General features: G+C 38.8%; 1 protein-coding gene across 3 annotated transcripts in view; it reads right to left on the reverse strand.

Moving 5' to 3' along the window:
- The window catches only part of ncoa3 (nuclear receptor coactivator 3), a 65,114-nt gene that overhangs the window by 20,026 nt on the left and 20,534 nt on the right, over window positions 1–24,554 (reverse strand). For 2 of the 3 annotated variants that reach the window (XM_036559269.1, XM_036559267.1), the window contains exons 2-3: window positions 4,759–4,839; window positions 3,213–3,261 (exon numbers count right to left, since the gene is read on the reverse strand). The gene's annotated coding sequence lies outside the window, so the exon portion shown is untranslated. Of the gene's footprint in view, window positions 1–2,215; window positions 2,360–3,212; window positions 3,262–4,758; window positions 4,840–24,554 lie in introns of those variants that run through there. The other variant, XM_036559268.1, reaches the window with a different exon arrangement.

The raw sequence follows: 24,554 nt of genomic DNA on the forward strand, positions 1-24,554 counted from the left end.
CAGTTTGAAAGGTCTCTCCCCATTCAAAGAGCTATGAGCCAAAAGCTGTATTACAGAAAAATCTTAACTCTGAAATCTGTTTAGTCATCTTGACAACTTCAGTTGAGATTGAATTTAGGACAAAAGCTAATATAGAACAACAGTTTTTAAGTATTTCAGAAACATCGTAACTCAGGGGTCGGCAACATCCGGCTCTTTTAATGCTCTGTTGTGGCTCCACAGCAGAATTAGATTTTTAGGTAAAATAAAATAATCCTCAGTAAAAGAAATCTCTGCTGATCACTCTAACACAGTTTTACGGTCTTAAACGCTGGAGCTAATGTAGCTTACAACTGCTAATTCTCCAACCTTTAACCCTGAAATTCAGAAAACAATCTTGCCTAGCTAGAAGCTAAGAAAAAGGCAAAGAGAAAGATTTAAAACGGACATCAAGCATCACTTAGCTGAGCTGAAGCTTAAAGCAGAGGAAAGTAAGTCTGCGTTTTCGTTACTATTATATCTTTTAGCCTACAATAGTACATCAGCACATACTGAGACATATTTACAGCCAGGATGGTAAAATGGATATAAAATGTTGTGGCTCCCAAGGTGGTTTGATTTTTATTGAAAGGACAAAATGGCTCTCCTTAACATTTGGGTTGCCGACCCCTGGCCTAACTAGACAAAATTTCCTCAGTATTGTCCTAACTTTGAGATAACTCTAGTGGTGTTCTAACTTCTATTTAACCACTTATTTGTATCGTTTTTAGGCAACTGTGACAGGCAGCATTGTTTATTACTAGCACATTGATGTTACGTTAATGTATGTTGCAAAATCATGGTTTCAATTTTGAGGTGTTGTTCTTTTTTTAAAAAATCCAGAAACCTCACACACCACATCCCCCTCATTAGCCTTGCTTCTGTAATCCAAATTTGTAAAAAAAAAATCTTAAACATCAAGGCAAACCTTCTTAATAAGCCTGTGCAAGTGACTTTAATTCATAAAGACGTATGACGCGGTGCAGAAAAACTCCTGCAGAATCCGACTCGATGCCTCTTTATATGGTAACATATAGTGACTCGCAGCACTGCAAAGACACCATATTCCAGCATGTATTTTTCTTCTCCTGACTCAGTAATGCGTCTTCTTTTAATTTTAACAAGCAAATTTTACATAGTGCAGCTTTAACATACTGGAAAAAACAAATACATCATATCAAATGTGCTATATTTTTTGCACTGGAGACATTTTATGCCTTGTTTTTTTCCCTTATTGGCTGGAATCTCTGCTAAGAAGTATGTAAACACGAACTTTAATGAGCAGCACTGTGCAATCAGGCAGGTGTTGTTAAAGACCTTTCGTAATTTTACCGATGCAACTAAACTGTGCCTGCTCTCACATGTCACATCGCAACTGATATCGCAACACAACTTCTCTACTGTCCACTGTCAGTTGTTGCGACTGTTGGAAAGTAAAGCCTGTTCTTTTCGTCCTCTATCGCCACCCTGAGTCCTAAATGCTGAACCACCAGAGCAACGTAAGAATGCATGGAGAATTTGTACAGACGGGCCGGGTGTTCGCAATGCGCTGGCTGGGCGCTGTCATTTGTGTTTGTGTACTTGCGTTAAGTACGTTTCTGGACTTACACAGCAGCACAAGTATTAAGAGGCATTAAAAAAAGGGCATTATTATTAATCTTGAGACAAAGGGGGCAGGGGCTTATGCTGGGGCAGGGACGGGGGCAGGGGCTCATGCTGGGGCAGGGACGGGGGCAGGGGCATAGAAAGTTCTACGCCTAAGTATAAACCAAACAATAATCTTGACCTAAGTAACCAAAAAGAAATGGCTTTGCCCCTTCTGGTAAAATAAATAAATAAATAAATAAATAAATACTAATAATCATGCAGACACACACAAACAACGGACACACACACAAAAAACACACATATGCATAAACATAAACACACACACAAACACACACAGACATGCACAAAAAAAATACAGATGAACACAAATACACATTTACATGCAGACAAACACAAAGATTCACACAATCATATAGACAACACAAAAACACACACAGACACATATATAGACAAAAACACACAGATAAGCACATACAGAGACAGACACAGAGACAAACACAAAGGCAAACACACACACAGACCAATGCACACAAACACACACACCCAAACACACATTTTATTCTGTTGTTTACTATCATTCCAGACACACCTTTTTCTCTCCGCTTCTAGACGACTTTCCTCCTTCCTCTTTCCATTCTTTCTCTCTTCTCTCCCTCCTGAATTTCCTCCTTCCTCTCTTTCCCTCCTCTCTCTCTAATGTTTATTCCTTTTGCTCTGTTCTGCACACAGAATTATCACCACCTGTCAGCAGCACTTTCAGTTAAAAAAAATTCTTTGTTAAATTACAAACATTATTTATTACAAAGTCAGGACTATATTGCTTGTCTTGTTACTGGTATTGCAGGTTGGTCTTTTTTTCCCCTCTGGTTGCAAGATGTTTGTCCTGAAAATGCTCAAAAACAAAATATGCACATGCCTTATTCTGTTGTTTACTATGATTCCATGGACACACCTCTTTCTCCCTCCATCTATCTCATTTTCCTCCTTCCGCCTTAAGCTCTCTCTCTCAGTTTTATTTCTTTCTCTTGTCTGCACACCTCATACAGAATTTTTATCACCTCAGCAGCCCTTTCTCTTTCTTTCCCTCCTCTTCCACAGTGTTCTCTTCTCTGACCTTCTCTTGCAGCCTGGTCCAGCTTCTCGGGTGTGCATGTTTGACTGACCCCTCTCAGAGTTCAGCGGAAACCTCCAAGATCGGGCCATCAGGTCACACGCCTTTCCCCTCAGCCTCTCTCACACTCTCACGCACACACTCTCACACACACACTCTCTCACACACACACACACACACACACACACACTCTCACTCACACACATACAAACACACACACACACACACCCTTCCCTTTTTCTTACAGAGGCACACATTCCTGTATGAGCTCATCATTCCCGAGCCAAACTGCAGGACGAAACAGCCACGTTATGCAACATACTGCAATGCCTGCCCAGACATGTACAGTACCGACACACACACACACACACATCTGTGTATCACACACATTCTCAAAGTCTTTTTCCCCTCTCTCTCCTAGCAATTCACAGCTCTAGTCACCCATCCTCTCATCCTCCTTCTCCCTCATCCTCACTTTTGCAGTAGTGTAGAATGATGACATCCACTCCGCTCCTCTTCACATCCTGCAACACAAACACACACAGTTGAGCTCTGACTAGGGACTTTTTTGCCATTTCACTTTTTTACATTTTTAATTTAATGCTTTAATATTAATAGAAGTAATACTGTTCAAATATGCTAATGAAAAGTTCATTTTGTTATAAATAAAACATGGAAGGTTTAACAAAGAGAGGTTCATTGTGTGCAGTTAGCAGAAGGGCTAATCGATTAATATGGTGAGTCATTTTTATATTCTGGGAGCATGTAATTTAACATACTCTGCCAGTTGATTTGATTGATGCAATTTATTTTTCCCCAACATGTCTTATTTGCATACTAAGATGAGGTGTCCAGATAACAGCACAACCATACCCATGTGTTTAATACTAATACACGTAAATGATCTCTGTTCTAATTGACTGCCCTGCATTGTGCCTTTAAAAAGCACTATTTACAGCTTCAACATAAATGGGCAGGGCTAAACTGCTGTTGGTATATATATGCTGTGTGGGTATATCTATGTAAATATCGCTGCTGTCAGGACAAAACCTCGGATGTCCATTTTTGGTGCTTTTCACTTTTTGACATATTTTGAAAACGACTGTGGCCCTTTACATTATCTAAAAATGTCATGATAAATGGCCCAAAACAAATGGCCAAAATGACTTGGAAAAAAGTCTGGTTACATTGACTTACATTATAAGTAGTTTTTTTCCTTTTCCTGTAAAGCTTTGTTCCGACAACAGCAATACGCTGGTTTTCGTGACATCACAGCAAAGTGTTTTGCAGCATAGTTTCCACATATGAATTGTTCAAACTGGGGACTGAACGGTATGTTTTTAAACTTTGTTTGCGTTCTACATCAAACTCTTATTTAAAACAGGAAAAACTGGGTTTTACGTGATATGGACCCTTTAATACTATAAGCTTATACCAAACTGATCCAAAATTTGTGTTTTCATAGAAACATGTACACAATTTAGGCCAGATTTGGCAATTTATTCTACAGCAAAATCATTTGTGTGCGTGTTAATAACATGACATTCTAGCATTGACTAGCACTGATCCATTTAACCAGTCATATGGTTTGATGATTTGGTAGCAGATGAATAAATTACATTTACAACAGGAAATGACCACGGAATAATTAATAAATTGCAGAACAATAAAAAGGAACAAAAGATCTCCTGTAGACCTTCTTGTTTTCTTGGAGTTATTCTGTAACATTGGCCCAAGGGGAGTAAGTCAAACTTAAAGCTCCTCAGCATACAGTTGCACAGTTTCTACATACAGCTCCATTATACAGGTTGTACTTGTATATAAAAAGGATCTTTGTTTGCATTTTATCTTGTAATGGGCACCAATCCAATTATATGTTAGTAAGCAATTACAGTGCCAGACAGCAATTTTGATTGTGTTCACAAAGTGACGGCGATCAGCATGTAAATCAAAAAACCTGACCCAGCATTATAAACAGCAGCCAAGTACACTACTTGAAGAAACATCAAATTTTTACTCACCTTTCTGTGACACTGTGGAAGCTCTACTTAAAAATCCAGTCAAGGAGTGCATGTATGTGTTCAGCAAGGCCACAACAGCACCTGAGAAAGAGAGAGAGAGAGAATCAGCACTATTTTAATCAATTCTGAAAGAGCACTGACTTGTCAGTTACATTTATTTTTGTCTCAAAGGGCCCATATCCTACATTTTTCTTGTAATTTATTTTACCCCTGTCCCCTCAGTTCCACTTTTGTGTGGTTTTATAGATCAAAATTGACTATAATTCATTTTTACATGACCATTTTCCAACATCTCTTTATCCCTTTGAAATAAAAAGGCTGTTTTTGTTGCTGAGCCTTTAAGACTGACATACAGTCAGGTCCATATGTATATGAACAGAGACAATTTTTGTAATTTGGCCTCTGTACACCACTGCAACAGATTTGAAATGCAGCAATCAAAATATGATTGAAGTGTAGACTTTCGGCTTTAATTCAAAGGGGGTTAACAAAAACATTTTTTCCCCATAGTCCCTCCATTTGCACAGGCTCAAAAGTAATCGGACAGTTGACTGATAAGCAGTTTCATGGCCAGGTGTGGCCTGTTCCCTCATTATTTCATGACAAATTAAGGACATAAAAGGTCTTGAGTTGATTCCAAATTTGGTAGCTCTTCATAGGAACTCTCGATATGTGGTCCAAACAGGTGTTGATACAAGTGAAGGGGGCCATAATTAGGCCAAAAAACCCAAATCCAGAGAGATAGCAGAAACTTCAGGAGTAGCCAAATCATCAATTTGGTCCATTCTTAAAAGAAGGAATGCACTGATGGGTTCAACACCACCAAAAGGCCTGAAGGAACATGGAAGACAACTGAAGCGGATCATCGTAGAACTTAATCCATAATGAAAGAAAAACCCTTAACAACATCTAGTCAAGTACATTCTAGAGGAGGTTGATGAATCACTGTCAAAATCTACAATCAAGAGACGCCTTCATAAATGTAAATACAGAAGGTTTACCTTAAGAAGCGAAACACTGGTAACACTCAAGAACTGAAAGGCCAGATTAGACTTCATTAAAAAACATCTAAAAAAGCCAGTTCAGTTCTGGAACAAGATTTGTGGACAGATGAAACCAAGATTAACTTATACCAGAATGATGGGAAGGGAAAAGTATGGAGAAGGAAAGGAAGGGCTCATGATCCAAAGCAGACCACATCATCTATCAAACATGGTGGAGGCAGTGTAATGGCATGGGCATGTACGGTTGCCAATGGAACTGGGTCGCTGGTGTTTATTGATGATGTGGCTCTTGATAGAAGTAGCAGGATGGATTCTGAATTGTATAGAGCTATACTTTCTGCTCAGATTCAGTCAAATGCTCCAAAACTGATAGGACAGCACTTCACAGTACAGATGGATAATAACCCAAAACATACCACGAAAGCAACCCAAGAGCTTCTTAAGGCAAATAAATAGAATGTTCTTAAATGACCAAATCAGTCACCTGACCTCAACCCAACTGAGCATGCTTTCACTTACTGAAGACAAAACTGAAGGCAGAAAGACCCACAAACAAGCAGCAACTGATGGTGGCTGCAGTAAAGCCCTGGCAAAGCATCTCAAGAAAGGAAACTCAGCATTTGGTGACATATACGGGTTCCAGACTTCAGGCAGTCATGGATTTAGTCATCCACGTATTAAAAATAATCCTTTATTATTTATAATTATTATTTATAATTGTTAGTTTGTCCAATTACTTGTAAAAATGGAGGTACCATGTAAAAAATGGCTGTAATTCCTATATGGTTAAGGCAATATTTTCAATAAATACCTTGAATTCAAGCTGGAAGTCTACATTTTAATCACATCCTGACTGCTTCATTTCAAATCCATTCTGGTGGTGTACAGAGGCAAAATTACAAAATTTGTGTCATTGTCCAAATACTTATGGACCTGACTGTATGTAAATGATCTCTCTTGGATGATTGGGCAGGATAAAACTGTTACAGGCTGAATAGGTGCATATATGTAAATGAGTTGGTTCTTCTGACATCACAGAAACAATGAATTTAAAACAGGCATGTTTTTGCAGCTCAGCTTAGCTAGACCATATATGGACTGCATGGACAGTGGTACATTTAGGAACCTTAACAATGTTTACGGAGTACTTCAAACTGCTTCAAAACATGATGAGTCCTTTAAAATGTAATTCAGCCTTTTCTTGAAAATATTTCATAAAGTGTGGAGAACAGATTCAAGCTCCTCTTCTTGATTTGAAGTAACAGCACAATACACTGTGAAATATACTACTGGAGTTTCTGAATGGCCACAGTAACGGTCAAGGTCTTTGGGGGAGAAATATCCAGAACATCCAAAACAGGAAGAAGTAAAACCAGGCATCCTGTTTGTGTCTTCTTCACTCACACACACACACACACACACACACACACACACACATTCTTTTTTGATCGAGCAAAAAAAAAAAAATAAATAAAAAAGTCTGTTTGATGTCTGAAATTTGTTTCTTTAGTTGTGCACTGGAGCTAATGCTAAGAATAAAATAGCAGGTTGACTCCACAAATAGGGGGCCATTTTTGCCTCATCAATATTACACTTGGAGTCCCATATTCAACAGGATTTCCAAATTTCCTGAAGAAAAAGGGAAAAGTACATTTTCCTATTCACCAGCTTCTTGTTCAAATTTTCCCATTTCACCTTACATGGTGCAGCAGTTACTGAGAAATTGTTATTATTCGGAAGCGTGGTGTCTGTTGCATAATCATTGCTACGGTACACATCCACATGATGATATTTCAATCCAGGCTATTTAGGGTAATTTGGGGAAATTACAGAGATCCTTTATTCTATATGAATTCGCCAGTCAAATCACGCACCTATTACATTACCAGACCTCCTCTGGAAAAACTAATCCAGCTTGAATAGGGCTATAATATAAATAATAAATGTTATATATGTATATACACACAATTTCTTATATTGTTTAATGTTATGTATTACTAAATATTACATAATATATTATATAATATTACATGTTAATATCTAAAATTTATAATTTATGATAATCATTCATTAGAATTTAAGCCACAGTGTAAAGTGAGTTGTTACTTAGCAACAGTGCTCAGTGGAATGATTCATTTTTTGAGCAACATTTTGCCTACAGGCCACATTAGCCTTGAGGCTCCAGTGCAGCGCAGCTACAGGAGCAAAGTTTAGGGTACATTCATGTTACCAGGTTGAAGTGGCGCAGATCCAATTTTTTGCCTTGTGTGACACAGATCTGTTGTCTTCAGAGCTGTGTGGACATGCAAATCTGATTGTTTCTCAATCTGACCTGAGCCTGAGCCATTTTCATATGTGGTCCTAGATATGATACATTTGATTGTGAACTATCAAGTTAGAAAGGCAAGTCATGGCTGGCTGACTACATTTGGGATGAGAGGAGAAACTGTAAATTTGGTCTTGCTGAACTATTTCTTTAAAAGCTTGCCAGCTATTTAGCTTTTTATGATAACAATGTGCAGCATGATGAAATGAAGTGCATCCTTGTGACTGACTCTCGTTTTCACTTTTGTCTCTATTCCCATCCCTCTCCTTTTCTTTCAGCATGTTCCTCATGCCAGAGCTATGAATGCTAATCGGTCTGGTATAACCTTGTATTTCAGGTATTTCAGCGTTGGCCATTATATGCACTGGACTAAATGCTAGCATGTAGGCTAAATGGTCCTCATTTCCCATCATGCCTTGGTGCCACAGAGTGTACATGCATTTTTTATGAGGCTGCTTCCTGTCATTGTGCTCACACACATACATACACTCCATTGGCGCCTTAGGGACCCTTTTCAAGCAGATCACTGCTGAACTCCAATGGGCCATGCAGAGTCAGAACACTGAGCTAAAGGATGAGCTGCATTATTGAAAAGACACTGTCTGGAATAGACTGACCCAAGCTGCACACTTCTACTCCATTTTGGTTTTCAGAGGCAAAATCCTACTACATTTAAATACTGTTTTTAAATATATTCAGATTCACTGTTTTTAGATTTCAAGAAAAATGTAACCTTCAGAAGTTGCAGTTATCAGTGATAAAATATTTTCTAACTGTTTCTCACTCAAGCAGGAAAGTTCTGCCAAAATTGCATATTCAAAAACAATGTAAGTGAGAGACTTTTTATTACAATGTGGATGGATGAGAGGTGGGGGTAGTAGGAGAGGGAGGTGAAACATATTATTGGTTAATATTATTATTCACTGCCCACTGACATAAGCAAAAATCAGATGATGTTTTAGTGGTGAGAAAAAGTCATTGGATTTTGATGAATAATTGTAGAAAAACAAGACTTTTGTCCTTTAAATGATACAATAAATGATGCATAATATGATCAAGTAACAAGGTAATAAAAAGGTCCATTCTGATTTCAGGTTGACTTTAAATAGGTGCACGTATGTCTTTCTGAAACGTGTGCTGATTAGCTGTCTAAATTACATTCTGTATGCATGTTATCAGTGTTTCTTGATTAGCACACAATCCAGTGTAGTCAGTAAATATACTAGTGATGCACTAAAATGAAAATCTTGTAGCGAAAACCAAAAAAACATAGCTTCTTGGGTGACATCTCCTCGATACCTGACACGAATAGTGATTACAAACTGCTTGTCTAACATCCCTCATAGGAACCATGGAAGAGTTCTACATGGCCAACATTTTCACTGTTTATCAGACGATGCTCAAACTGTTTGAACGTGTCTGTGCACCAACTTTACCAATTTTAAGAAAGCATTTTTTTCCTTTTTTGTCCAAAATTTTGGTGCATCCCTAAAATATACCCACTTCCTCCAACTGGCACTCATTTCAGACTTAAGCCACACCCTCTCTTTGGTCTTTAATTTAAAAAAAAGCATCAACAAGGTATCGTTCAGAAGTCGGTATCAAAGTCAAGGCATCGGTATTCAGAAACTCTGATATCCAGCCCTGCTTGTGTCCCTGGCATCTGACCACATGATATTAATGTGCTATTACAACCGATTTTTTACAGGGTTAGTGAAACTTATTGACACTGTCATACTGAATCACACAGTCATCTGGTGTAAATCACAGATTTATGGAATAAATATTAGCATGTGTGGCAGATGCTGACCACATGGCCGTAAGTGTTCTTAAGACGGAGGATCAAGGGCAAATAATACGGAGATGATCAAGGGGAAAGCAAAGAGAGAAAGAGAGAAATAAAAAAGAGGAGTGGAAGAAGAAGAGGGCGGCGTATGTCTGTGTGCGTGTCCTGCTGTGGTGTGGAGCTCATTCAGGCCCAGAATAACCAGGACATTCTGGCAGAGCCTGAAATACAGAATGAAATGTGAGCTCTGAGACACACTTGCTGAACAACAAACATCTCACACAATTACACGCAAACACACACACACACACACACACACACACACACACACACACACACGAGACTGCCATCCACAAGCATAAACCTCTGGAAACAATGTACTGTCCATTTTTCCCCCCTATTTGGAACAAAATTAACAACATAGTAATCAACCATCATAAAAAATGAGAGGAAAAAATAGAGGGCAAAAGTTTTCTTGAGTGCGGTACAGACATTTAACACCTTATCAACCTTTTTCACCAAATAACAGCCCTTGTCATCACTCTCTCTGCAGGGAGGAAGGGAGGGGAGAAGGGAGAGAGTGAGGGAGGGAGAGAACAAGAGAAATAACAACTGGAGAAGACAATAGATTGTATTCCAGACATGCTAACATGTGCCAAACGTGTGTACTACAGGTGTAATTACTACTTTCCTTATTCTTAGAACATTCAAATATTTCAGATAATATTCAATAGAATATTCAAAACGTTAACTGTTCGATAGTTGCAGCCCTGCATTGTCCAAATTGCCAACAAATCAGTGAGGACACGATACATTTTGGACAATGATTTTCTTGATCTTCTTGAATTTTAATTTCAAATATACCATCAAATATTCTGGAATATGTAAACATTCTAAGAAAAAGGAACGCTCAATATGGGTTTCACTTTCATGATTATGTTTGTTTAAAATCTTCTCATTACTTATTAATAAAACTGAAATACTTCAAGGTAATGGTCACAGCAAATAGCATAAACTGCTATTCCGAGGGACCCTGCCGAATATGGCAACCCTGACCACGTTGCAGAGACTGAACGTGATGAGCAGTGCAGGTGAACAAAGGAAACAGCATCTTTTTAATCGTCTTAAACACTGAAAACAGCTTTTTGGTCAACTCTTGTCGGTGAGTGAGGGGGTGATCAAAGTTTTGGACCTAACATTTTAAGTCACTCGAAAACCACTTTATACAAGAGTATGTGCAAAACTCAACCGTTTTAGTCTTAACACCTAGTGCAGTTCTACCATGCCCCCGACTGCTCAGCATGGACGGCTCACTAGTCAGCACGCTGTCGTTTATTCTGGGGGAAAAACAGAGAAGACCATGCTAGCCAGCAATCTAAAGCAGTAGGAAAAGCAGTGGAACTGCACTATGCAATTAAAACCAACATTATCGGCTCAAATTAGAGCTCTAATACAGACAGTTAGCAACAGAGTGTCTTTAGTCCGACCACTGACTAATGCTGAGTTTTCACCCTGGCTTTGACCGGAAAGAACTATTTCACTGACATTAAAAAAGGTAACCATAAATCGCTATTTTTGCATTATATGAAGGAAGATTTCCTTGCTCTTTATATATATGCGGCTACTGTGCGCTACTGTTAGACTGATAGACGGTGTACTGAAGCACTTGCTTTCATAAAACAGGTACATCCTAGTTATTTGCATTGCTTTTCCGTTTTTAAATATTTTTAAAGCCAGATTATGTAGGTTATGGGAATATGGAGACCTCTCTGGTGGATTTGTGTAAATGCATGCAATGTGCAGAAGAACATTTTTTTAACATCGGCTGTGCTTCAGACCCATTTCCCTGAGCGGATGAATGTGATGATTGTGAGCATGTTGAGTTATCAAACAGACTCCAACCAAAATCTGGTGAAGACTGTGTCTTCCAATGATATAAGTGAAATATCTACTATTGTCGTCATATCTTCATTAGTATAATGTTGCTTTTGCATTTAAACCCTAAACATTGAGCTGAACCTTCTTTTTGAGCCTCTGTGTGTGAAGTTAATACGTAAAGAATTAGTCCAAAAAACTCAAAATCCAACCCAACACCACTGACTTTTAAATTATTATTTCAGGCTTTGCAGGCCGACTCACTGCAGCGCACAGATTATCATATTTTACCATTGTTTTTCCTTTTCCTGACTCAGTAATGCCACTTCTTTCACTTTTACTAAAAGAATCTATTTCAAACCAGTGTTTAACTATCAATTGTATCAAATGTTACTGAATATCCCTTGGAACACTAGCATAATGATGATGCATACATGAAATTGCCCCTACTATTCTCTCTTACAGTATGAAAGAGTCTGATAAACACATCCATATATTTGTTTTTTCATTGGTTCAACCAATTTCTCTCTGCAAGCCAGTTCCCACCCACTAATTAAGGTTTCCTCCAATGTGACGATGCTACCAAGCTGGGAGGGTGAAGGCTAGAACGTGATTCCAATGCGGCACTGTTAGGTCAGCCCTGTGTTGGCCACCACTGCGTTCAGTGATGGGGGAAGAGTGAGGACCATCACACCCATTATGCAGTCTTGGACTCTCAGCCACGGATGGCTATGGCTTCACTGTCGCTTGAACTTGTGATCTCCCAACAGGCATTTTTTGTTTTGTTTAAACTTTCCTTTTAAAATTAAGTCTTTTAAAAGTTTCCTTGTTCATCTTTCTTTCCAATAGAGAATTTTGGTGCCTCTGAAAAGCTATACATGGTTTGTTATTATTCAGTTAATTGTTTGGCCTTTTTAAAAAAAAAAGTAAAAAAAAGTAATTTCTTAATTATTCAAAATAATCAGTGGATTACTCGATTACTAACAAATGATAGTGGCCACTCTAGTGTGTACACAGGCAGGCTGTTACATGTTCCGAATGTGGTTCCATTAACAGCACACGCACCCACACTACACGCACACACACACACCATCTGCTCAACACAGACTCCACACCAAGAAAGAAAACAGAGAAAAAGCCTGGCCTTTACTTATTTATTAGTTATTTATACATGCAACCCATCTGATATGAAGCGTGCGATTAGGAGGTTATGATAAGGTCTTAATTATGACGCTCACAATGGTTTAATAGATCTGATGCAACCAAGAGATGATCACCTTTGAAATGAATCCTGGGTATAATAAGAATATCTGTTCTACTGGATATCTACTGAATCTACTGGATATCTGTTCATTCCATTTATTCCTTTTGTCTTTCCATCCTAACAGCTCTGTCCTGCTGAAATGCTCAGATGCACCAACCCCCCCCCAAAAGTGGCCAAGTGTAAACGTGTGTAAAAAATGCTTGCACCTTCACCATTCTAGGTTAATGCATGCGGCACATTAAGGTGTGCAACCAGCAGATAGGCAGTGGATCCCTGCTGTGCAAAATGACTCCAACACACACATACACCCCTTAAAGCGAAAGGCTTGAAAAAAAATATAATTTTGCCCACTTTACCCCAAATACAGTCGACTAGACAACACATTTTGCAGGACCATTTCTGTGGATATGGACGTGTATGGGTGCACAAATACTAAATTCAAGCAAACGGAAATCACCTTTCAGGTATTCATTGTGTTTCATTATGGGAAGACTAAAAAACATACAGGCTAACTATTTAATTTCAATATTGTATTTTATTGCAATATAGCAATTTTATGATTAAATAGTACTGCCTACAGTGGAGCTTCAGTGGGCCATCTACGCAGACAAACCTCCAGAAATCAGTAAACTATTTGTAAAACCATAATGTATCGTTTTACATTGAATAAATAATAAACAATTTTTGGTCATTTTTATTTCTATTTTCACTCATTTAGACAAACTACTAGCTACCCCAGCCTACAGACAGCGAAAACAGATTGTGATCGGCACGTTTCTACCATCACTAGTTTTCAATTAAATAATGCTGAAAGTGTTCCATGTTGGGCATATTTTCCTCAACTGTCAGTGCAAGTTTTACTTTCAAACCTATATCAAGTGGCCGCAAGGTTCTCAGAAAAGAGTTGCTGGTATTTTTTTCTTAACGCTTTTGAAAGTTGAAGTATCATCTATTCCGAAAAAGCGACCAGTGATGTACTAAGTGGTAGCTGCAGACATTTTATTTTCATAAGAGTGCAAAAAGTGCCAGTACCTTACGACACAAAAAAGGCTTAGTGTGAATACAGCTTCTCCAAACTGCAAATAGTGAAACAACCGAAACGGACATGAAGAACAGCCTCAGTCTGACTGTCACTGAGCAGCTGAAAATCAGCCATGTTCCTACGTAATTATTTGGGATTAGATGGTCGAAAATTTGGTTTGGGCAATAGACTTGTGTTAATGAAGCTAAAAAAGCAACAGACGTCTATACTCAACCAATTAGCATCATGCATGCCTAAATTATTACACACTCACCTCAAACTGCATGGAGTTGTTAAGTCTTCTCAAATAACATTGGATTTGAAATAAAAATAGACATAAGTGTGGACAAAATGCAGGCTTCAAGGCAGCTGCTACTGTTTTAACTGTTAGGTGCTTTCATCCATTTTTATAGGTAACAGAAAACACATTTTATAGGTATCAGAAAACAAATTAGAAGGTCTATTTGATATCAATTAACAACACAGTTTGATGCTAAATTTGCGTGATGCTAATTGGTGTGGCATAATCTTCCATTGTTTGCTTGCTGCATTACCCTAAAAGCTAAAGGAAGCAAACTGAAAGACACAAATTTTGGCCAATCGACTACATTTAGAGTAAGGGAAAAACTGTCAATTTTTGAATTTCTGACTAAATATCTATTTAAACGATCTGCAGGAGTGAAGGGTAAGGAGGAGAAATTCATACTCTCCCTTGTTAGTGATTGCTCCTGCATATAGAGCAGGTAAGTACCTTTCTCTCTCCATCCCTCTGTTAAACAGCCACTCGTGGACTCCCTCCCTCTGCTGAAACTGCAGACTGCAGGAAAACCAGCACAGAGAGAGAGAGAGAGAGACAGAGAGAGAGAGAGAGAGAGAGAGAGAGAGAGAGAGAGAGAGAGAGAGAGAGAGAGAGGGGCAACCCTGGCACAATCGCCTCTGCATGAGCAAGGGATGGATGGAGAGAGGGACAGAGGGGAAGGGGGGAGGAGGCGAACCGCATTCGAACGCCAGAGTCTATTTTATGCAGATTCGTTCATTAATCTATGACAGAGGTCGCTTTCATCAGCCTGACAGGAGAAAGGAGCGACGGAGAGAAAAGGAGAAGAAAAAGAAAAGAGGGTGAGGGAACGGGGTGGAAAAGGCAGAAGAGAGAGCCTAAGAAAGAAAACGAAAAAAAAAAAAAATGAGGGGACCGAAGCAGAAAAAAGAGCAAGCTTGCAGCCTGGCCTCAGTTTTACCCAGTGAGCTAATGTAGCATTACCTCTTTAGTTAGTTAGGAAGCAAATGGAAAAGGCAGAGGGTGGGCCTCATTTTCCTCATAAAAAGCCCATTTTAAGAGACTTGCTTCACCCATTCGAGAGAGGGAGAGAGAAAGAAAATGAGGGGAAAATGCACAAGGAAGATAGCAAAAAACAAAAGGAAAAACACTGCATTTCCTCTTTTCCCTGCTCTTTTTTCCAGTCGGTGTTGACTGCTCTAGTGTTGAAAAGCTCTTATTCATTTCAGTTGTGCCGATTCCTTTCTCTCCACCCCTCCTCATCTCCTTCTCTCTCCCTCTCTCTCCCTATCTCTCTCCCTCTCGTATGGAAGGCTGAGCTTGCGCCGATTCGGCTCCTCTCTGCTGCTGGGCGTTCCCGCGCGCCTCCTGCAGGGTCAAAAGTTTACAGTGGTTTTGATTTCACCTTTTCTCAGCCAATCGCAGCGCAGCGGCTGAACCCTGACCCCTACAAAAGAATTCAACTGGCAGCAGGACCGCGTTGGCGCTCTCTGTCGCTCTCTGTTTTCCCTCTCTCACTCGCTCACCCACCCCACTGCTGCTGCTACCTTTCTTTTTGCCTCCTCTCCGTCTCTGTCGCTCTCTCTGTCTCTCTCTCTCAAGGTCACATTTGTTTTAAAACAACCAAAGAGGGAGGGCTTCCAAAACAAAAAGCAGGTTAAGCCACATGACCTGACACAAAAAGATTGCCTTTCCATCCTAAAGAGACAAAGAAGTTGTTTGCTTTATGACACAAATGCTGATTTATTTGACCGCTAACTTAAGCGACTGATTTATTTAATAGCATAACTATACATAGCTAACTTGTCTATATATATATATATATATATATATATATATATATATATATATAGCGGAAAACAAATAGTCTATGCCGATATACCTTTTATATGTCCTTGGTCAAACGGTCACTTTTGTTGATTTTCTAAGTGAAAGTATGTTAATACATCCTCTACAGGGGACAAACGTAAACATTGCAATTTACTGCCAATTTTAGTGCACAATTTTTTATTTATTTACTGGAAAAAAATATATAAAAAGGTGCCATAACTAATGTAGAGGATTTACTGGGTGCTTTAGACTGTTTTGAAAGAATTTCAAATTTCAAAATACATAAAAATGAAAAGACTGATATGGGAATTCTGGGCTCACATTTTATCTGACAACTAGGGCTGCACAATAAATCGTATTTTATCATTATCGTGATGTGAGTTGCAGTGACAGAACAGATTAAATGACCTCATACATGCAGCACCAGAGAGATGTCATTACATCGCTGCCACAAACTGTGAGACGCCTAACAAGTGCTTCTCTGCGCTGGGACTGAGCATCATATCCAGTCAGAGGCAAACTGTTTTAATAATAGTTTTATTGCCTCTCATATCGTTATCATGATATCAGACAGCTTTATTGAATATCACATTTTATGTCAATATTGTATAGCCCTGCTGACAACCAATATTGATTTATTATCATTTATATAATCTACAAATTTGGACTAAATCCACCTGGATTAGCATCATCAAGAAATATTATATTTATTTTTAAAGGGTTAAAAGTGCAACAAAGGTAATATAATGCAGACATAAGCCCAATCAAAGCAAGCTATAACAAATTTGACATTCGAGTAGCACAAAGCAGATTTACTATCTTTATTAATGCAAACTTAAGTAACATCTAATGATTGAAAAATATTTTAAAATATACATTTTCATCAATACTCACCACTAATTACTTTAAAAGCTTACCTTCATTGCACTAATTTGTGTTTATTTAAAAAAAACACATCTAAGGCCAGTTAAAACATTCTTCATCTAGTAATTTAACAAAACCCTCTCAGTTTCTTTTCTTATCTCGCACATCCAGCACCTGCTTCTCTGTAGACTCTGAATGCTTTTAACTCCTTTATCTTCTCTATTCACAAATCGAATTATAGAGTTTTCATAGCGGAGTGAGCCGAGTGCCCTGCGCTGACCCTGTGGGGGTGACCTCAGCCCGTGACCTCCTCTGTTCTCAAGCTTCCCAACCCCCCTCCCCGCTGCCCCAGTGCTGGCTCAACGCAGGCTAACACTATTAAAAGCATGTTTAAATGACTTATGAACGCTGAGAGAACAGAAGGGTCGCATGGGGCAGGCACCCTCGAGAGACTCTCGGCCAGGGAACGCTCCGATAGGCCTCTGATAGAGCTGCTTTAAAATTAACTAATCAAGTTTGCTCTGCCAATATGGTCCGAAATGCTTCGGACGGGTTAAACAGGTTTTTCTCTGAACCTTTTAAGGCTTGCAATCTGGTCCCTCTTGAAAATTAATTGAGCCATGAGGAAGCAGTCAGATGGCACAAAGCTACGCAAAGTGCACCTCAGAATGAATCCGGCTGGGAATTCTGAACTCTTATCGTACAGCTGTAATGTGAGTGAGAGCAAGAGGTTAAGTAGAGGTTAACACGTGCACGCACACAAACAGTTATTGTGCATCTTGCCACATAACACGGAAGTGTAGGACACTCATAAAAAGTTAACCTTTCACTCCAGATTCTATTGTTGGCAAATCTGAAAGAAATTACTAAAGTACTGAAGTAGTAATACATAAATACTTTTTATTTAATCATTTTCTTGTAGTAATCAGTCAAAAAGGGTTCTCTTTTAAATGATCCACATTAGCCACGTTCACATGCAGCCTGATAATCCGTTACTAATCAGACTAAGAGCTCAATCGGAATACAATACAGCCACATATACGCCTCGATCACTGTAGACTAGTCCAATAGAGGTCATTCGGAATACAATTTCTATCCGATTGAATGAGGTGGGTAATCCTGTAAATAATCTGTTAAACAGACGAATAATAACCAAGTAAACTCTGATTACATTCCCAATCAGACAGTTTAAGTATGTTCTGATCATGTGCGTTACGTCAAGCGAAAGTTTATAATGTTCAACATGGTGGGAGCAAAAACTGGTCTGCAGAGGAGACGAAATACGGCGGTGGGACGGGCGTCCAGCTTATGTGTCTCAGAACATGACGTCTTCCTCTCGCCCTTCTTTAATAAGTAAATGCGAAGGACATTTTCCTGAGTCTGACGTCATTTTAAAGCAATTAAAAACGCAAGTGCGCCAACTGAAAATTCAGGTAACACACTGCCGTTCGTCTCACTCTGACTGGACACACGTGATGCTCGTTGTTAAGGTGACGCCTACACTATGTGGTTCTCTACGCATGCGCATAATTTTAGATCTGATTACTTGTAGTGTGCATGTAATCGAAGATTTTCCATCAGATTGTTGAGCAGACTGAACATATAAACACCTCAGTCTTAATCTTTAATCGGGAACGTATTCAATCAGATTGGCAAAAAGCACTGCACGTAAACACAGACACTGGAATAACTCTAATGAAAGTAGAGCAAATGATTGAGAGCAGGACACATGTCTGCAGAAAATGATTATTTTAGTGATCAACTAATGTCTTGGTTAACTGGTGACAGGTCTAATTACCTAGCTTAAATTTTTTCCTAATATGAATATTTTACATTTGCATCTGTTTTATTTAATATCCATTATTAGTCTATAAAAATGTATTAATAATCTTCATAAACTGCATTTAATTATGTCCTGAGATAACACAATAGCCATAATGCTAATCACAATACAATACTCTGTGACACTGTTCAATACAATATGATGTGTTGGTATAACCCTAATATTAGCATACTTATTTTAGCCTGAGCATTAGGTGTACCGTTCCTCCCCAATCAAGTAAACTACACTCTTAAAAACAGATGGTTCTTCAAGGGTTCTTTTGCATTATTAAAGGGTTCTATGCATCCTGAAAGAGTTCTTCAGATAGATGGAGAATGTGCTGTACTTTGTTCTGTAAAAAAACCTTTTTGAAAAGAGTTCTATATAGCACCAACAAGAGTTCTTGTTACAATGTCAAGTTTGTAACAACAGAAGAACCTTTTTTGGTGCTTTATAGAGAACCTTTTCTATTCTATATAGAACCATATTCAACACATTCTCCGTCAATCTGAAAAACACTTTCAGGATGGAAAGAAACATTTAATAATGCAAAGGATTCTTTGAATGTTTATGGTTCTATATGGAACCACTTTCTTTTGATGAATTTCATGCATTGTTACATTTTTGGGAGATATTCAAAATGTTGGAAAAATAACTGCAACCCTGGGTTTTTCCCATAACAAAATTTCGCCACTTTTATCTATGTCCACACACCTGTTAAACACTGGTAATGCAAGACTTTTTACACTAAGATACTGGGCACAAAAGTAAGTCAATAAACAAACAAGCTTCCAGAGGGCGTAGAACTGAATTCAGTTCCTGGTCCAAAATCTTGTTCCTGGTCTTGTACAACCGCAAACATAAAAACAGCTCAGTGTCATCAAGTTTAACAACTTCTCATCTGAGGAGTGTTATAAGACTAAACATGTCCTGTTGTTTGTGAGGTCTTTCTAAAAGATGGAATTAATAACCCAACTGGTAGAGAATACTGTATATTAGTGATACATAAAAGTTTCAGAAAACTGCAAAACACATATTTGAACTATTCCTTTAAAGCAGTGTCAGCCGAAGTGTAGCCTGCAAGGACGTTTGATTTGGCCTGCCAGAAAGTTACCCCACCCACTCACCCAATGAGAGAATAAACATGTTTTTGTACTGTATATTTAACTGTAATGACTTTCTTTTTTTATCCTAGTCTAGTAATGAAATATACTGTCATGTCATAAAACACATATTTGAAACTTACTCACCTTCTTTATGTGCATATTGTTTTGTTTTGTTTTTTGGCCCTCGGCCCACCACAAAACATTGCACCTTTCCTTTTAAGGAATGTTGTGTCAATAGTAAAAAGTCTCACATCAACAACAGCAGCATCCACTAATATTTTCACTATCCCTTCAGAGAACCAACAGAACACTGGAACATTCTAGAACCAACAGAAGCCATAAAGTGACAGTTCAACACTTCATAATCTAGGAAAATAATCAGGCAGGTTAAAGGGTGGCTGTTTTGTTAGCTTTTATTTCTGCGCTTAAAGATAACCTCTGACCCCTTTTGGAGACAGTGGAACTGCATGCACTGCTGACGATGTCAGATTGGGTGCTGAGTGAGAAAGTGGACACTGAAATGAGCCGGAACAGTGTTTGGCAAGAAGGCTGATGGAGGAAAGCACAGGTATCGGGTCAGAAGGTCAGATGCCAGTGTTGTGGACATCACTTTTGTTCTGCTGTTAAACAGATCACCTTCTTCACAGGGAGACGATGAGTGAGGAGGACCTTCCCGAAGCTGAACGCTGCCTGAAACAGACTATATGTTCAAAAATCTGTAGACACCTGCTCATCCAACGTTTCTTCCAAAATCGAAAGTATTAATGGGGAGACTGCTACGTTTTTGCTGCAAAAAAGCCTCTATTCTGGGAAGACTTTACACACAGATGTTGTAACTGTGAGGATTTAATTGCATTCAGCTACATGAGCATTAGTGAGGTCAGGTACTGATGCTGGATGATCTGTTGTGGATTACAAATGCCACTTCAATTCATTCCAAAAGGTATTGGACGGTGCTCCATCACTCCAGAGAACACAGTTCTACTGCTCCTCAGCCCAACGCTGAGGGACATTATACCCCTCTAACAGATACTTGGCATTGGGCATGGTGACCTTAGGCTCATGTACTAGCAATGGTTGTTTATGGAGGTTATACATGCTGAATGTTGAAAGTCTCAGCTGTGGGTGCACAAGTAGCTGAATTCACTAATTAAAATACATTTGGATATATATCGTACAATTATCACATTGACTGGGTCGTGAGATAAAGATGAGTGAGAGGGAACCCGAATAAAAACATCAATACACTGATAAAGGTCACCTGGTACATAATGGTACAATCATATTCTATTAATATTAGTTCTAGGAGTTCAAAAAGAAAGTCAACTGGTGAGGTCACTGTTCAGCTCAATACATTTCTGAAGTCAGCAAACCTAAAGCATACACTGGCCACTGTAGTTCATCAAAAAGCTTTACAGTATTTGCCAAGAGGCAGAGAGGTTGTAAGGAGAACATGGGGCTGCCTGCCAGTAAGGCTTCCTCTGCTAATGTTTTTCACCAATCAATGTGCTCAATATCACAACTCTAGCGTATGGCAGCTTTATTTAATAGTGACGGCATCACAGACCAACAGGGAAAATAATGCACACTCAGTACATATAACTCAGAACATATCACTACATATCATTCAGAAGTTTGGAATCACTTGTCATACCAATAATCATTTTATTCAATAATAACCTCTGTAGTGTAGATTGAAATACTACAAACTCCATGTCAGATGGTAATTTTTTAGAGGTTTTATTTAACATTTTAATATTCTGGCCTAAAACTTTTCATATGTAACATTTCATATGTTACTTGCTGTGTTATTTTATACTCAATAGCACAGCATTGCATCCCTCAGCTTTGTTGGTTTGACATTCCCAATTTTATATTGTTTTTGCATTCTAGCCAATGTTCTCTCACTACAAAACCCTGCATGCATTACACACATACCTCATACAAAATACTGGGCATGGTGATAAAGAAATCCTAACTGCAAGCATAGACTAATAAATACCACTGCCATATTCTGCTTACTACCAGGATTTACCCCAAAGTGCTTTTAGGTTTCCAAAAGTTCCTCCCACCTTTAAAACGCCTCATCAAAAGGGGATTTTCCTAGTCTTTAAACTGGCAACATCACTCTAGAGTCATTCACTATTACTGCACCACTGTCAAAAGCAAGTAAGCATGCTTATAATTATTTATCACTGTGTGTAGTGATTAGGGACGCGTTGATATGGGAATTGTGGACAGATGAGTTCAACTGCTTGTTACCACATGAAGTAATTCTTTTTAGGTAGATCTGAGAAGCCATTTTTTACAGTGTATATCAATATTTAATTTGTTAACTGAGATCTGGCAAAATCAATGCAACTCGGATATCATTGTACATCACTAGCAGGGACTGTTATATTTTTCATTTTTGCTGCATAGTCCCCTTTAATGAGAAAACCAAGATGTTGTGAATTAACAAATAATATATTGCAATTATATATTAATAGAAATTGTCATGTATTCATTGTCTTGTCTTTTAAAATATGAATCACACTGAATGTAAATTTTATTACAACTTCATAACCACGTATAACTATAACTACTTTCTCAATTATTAAAGTAAACCTACAGTCATCAGTTACAGCATTCTATGTTGAATAAGAATTTGTTAAACATTTTTATGTATTATTGTTATGCCCAAGAAATGACTAAAAACGTCACAGGAGTAAACTTTAGCACTCATTAAGAATGAGAAGATCTATGAATACGTACTATTTTGTTAATTGTAAACAACCCCTTGCTGCCCCGTTTCTAAACCCCTCCCCTTTAATTATCAGAAAGATTCTGTCGGTTACAAGTCACTTAATTTCACTCACTTAGATTTCTAAAGACACTTAGAGTCTTTATTCTAAACTTGCCTCAGTGCAGCGACAGTGAGCCAAAATGTTGGTTTTACCTTCTTGCTAAGCAAACATTCGCCTCAAATATTCGTGCAAAGAAGGATATGAATTTAAAGTAGCTTGTGCTAACAGCTCCACACACAAAGACAGAGGTTTGCTAACTCAGATTTTAGTTTTTATCTTCTAAACTTGTGTCAGTGAGGCTTCAGTGAGCTGGAATGAAACTCAGTGGTTGACTGTAAAGCAGTGGGTACAAAACTCCGGTCCTGGAGGGCCGGTGGCCAGCAGAGTTTGGTGATTTACCTACTCAAACACACCTGTTTACACTTATTATTTGCCAAGTTTAGTGAGTGTGTTAGTACAGGGAAACCTCCAAACTTTGCTGGACACTGGCCCTCCAGGACCGGAGTTGTGCACCCCTGTTGTGAAGCTTAAGCCTTCTCGCTAAGCTACCGCTAGTTTTCAGTGCTAACAAGGATACTGAAGCAAAAGTAGCTTAAGCTAAAAGCTCCACAGGTTTACCGATCAGATTTGAGTCTTTGTTTTCTAAACTTATGTCAGTGATGCTTCAGTGAGCTGAAATAAACCTGTGTGGTTATTTAAGTATTCTCTCTAATACTGGAATTAAACTACACAAATTCAGCTAAAGTTTGACACAATTTTGTCGCAGCTGACAAATTTCCAGCGTCCGGCCCGAACATGAGCGTCGGAAACGATGAACGGGTCTTGTAGTGTGACATAATCAAAGAACAGCGATGTGGCATCTGGAACGCCCCATGACACCCTCACAAAAAGTCTAGCATGCCAGAAATTTTTGTATTTTCCTGCCTAGTCTGACATCTCCCACGCTGTGCTCCTTAACGTTAACCAACAGGACGACACAGCACTGTCAGGTGCACATATGTAAAGACAGTGAAGAGAAAGAGGGACGCTGTTGTTGCAGCTGTCAGGTGGAACCATGAAACAGAGGAAAGGTTTGTGTAATGTTTACATTTGTGTAATGTTCTTGATATGTTAACAAATTCATTACCTCAGGTTCTCTTTGAAGGATAGACAGCGCATACTGACCTCCTCATGACACACAAGAAGGGGTCACAATCATTTTCTGCTTTCTTATCTTTTTCTTTTCAGAACACAAAACTGCCAGCATCACACATAGCACTTCCGTAGCCATGACTCAGTTTCTTGACCTGCCTCCCTGATGACCTATGAACCTGCACGGTGAACGTGAACGGTGATTGGTAGCGTCAGACTGTAGCGTTGCCAGTCTCCCAACCAAGACATGGCACAAATTTATGTATGATTGCCTAATCGGACAGTGACCACTGCAGAAAAAAAATATACTGTGTAGTCTGATTTCAGCATAAGCTAACGCTATGCTTCCAGTGCAGGTGAACTCAGTCCTGTTTCAGGAGATCTACCATCTTGGACAGTTCAGATCTAGCACACCTGGCTCTAATGTTCAGATGTCCCTAAAGGTCTTCATTACCTAAATCAAGGGGGGTTATATTAGAGGTGAGGCTAAACTCTGCAGGGCAGCAGATCTCCAAGACCAGGACTGGGCACCCCATTCCAGTCCAGTGCTAACAAGGACATTAAGGCAAAAGCAGCATAAGCTAACAGTTCCAGACACAAAAAAACACAAGTTTACCCACTCAGATTCGAGTTTATATCCTTAAAACTTGCGGCAATAAAAATTCAGTGAGCTGTAAAGAACTTGTGCTGAATTGTGTGAAAGT

This window comes from Colossoma macropomum, unplaced genomic scaffold, assembly GCF_904425465.1.
Source record: "Colossoma macropomum unplaced genomic scaffold, Colossoma_macropomum, whole genome shotgun sequence".
NCBI classification, from domain to species: Eukaryota; Metazoa; Chordata; class Actinopteri; order Characiformes; family Serrasalmidae; genus Colossoma; species Colossoma macropomum.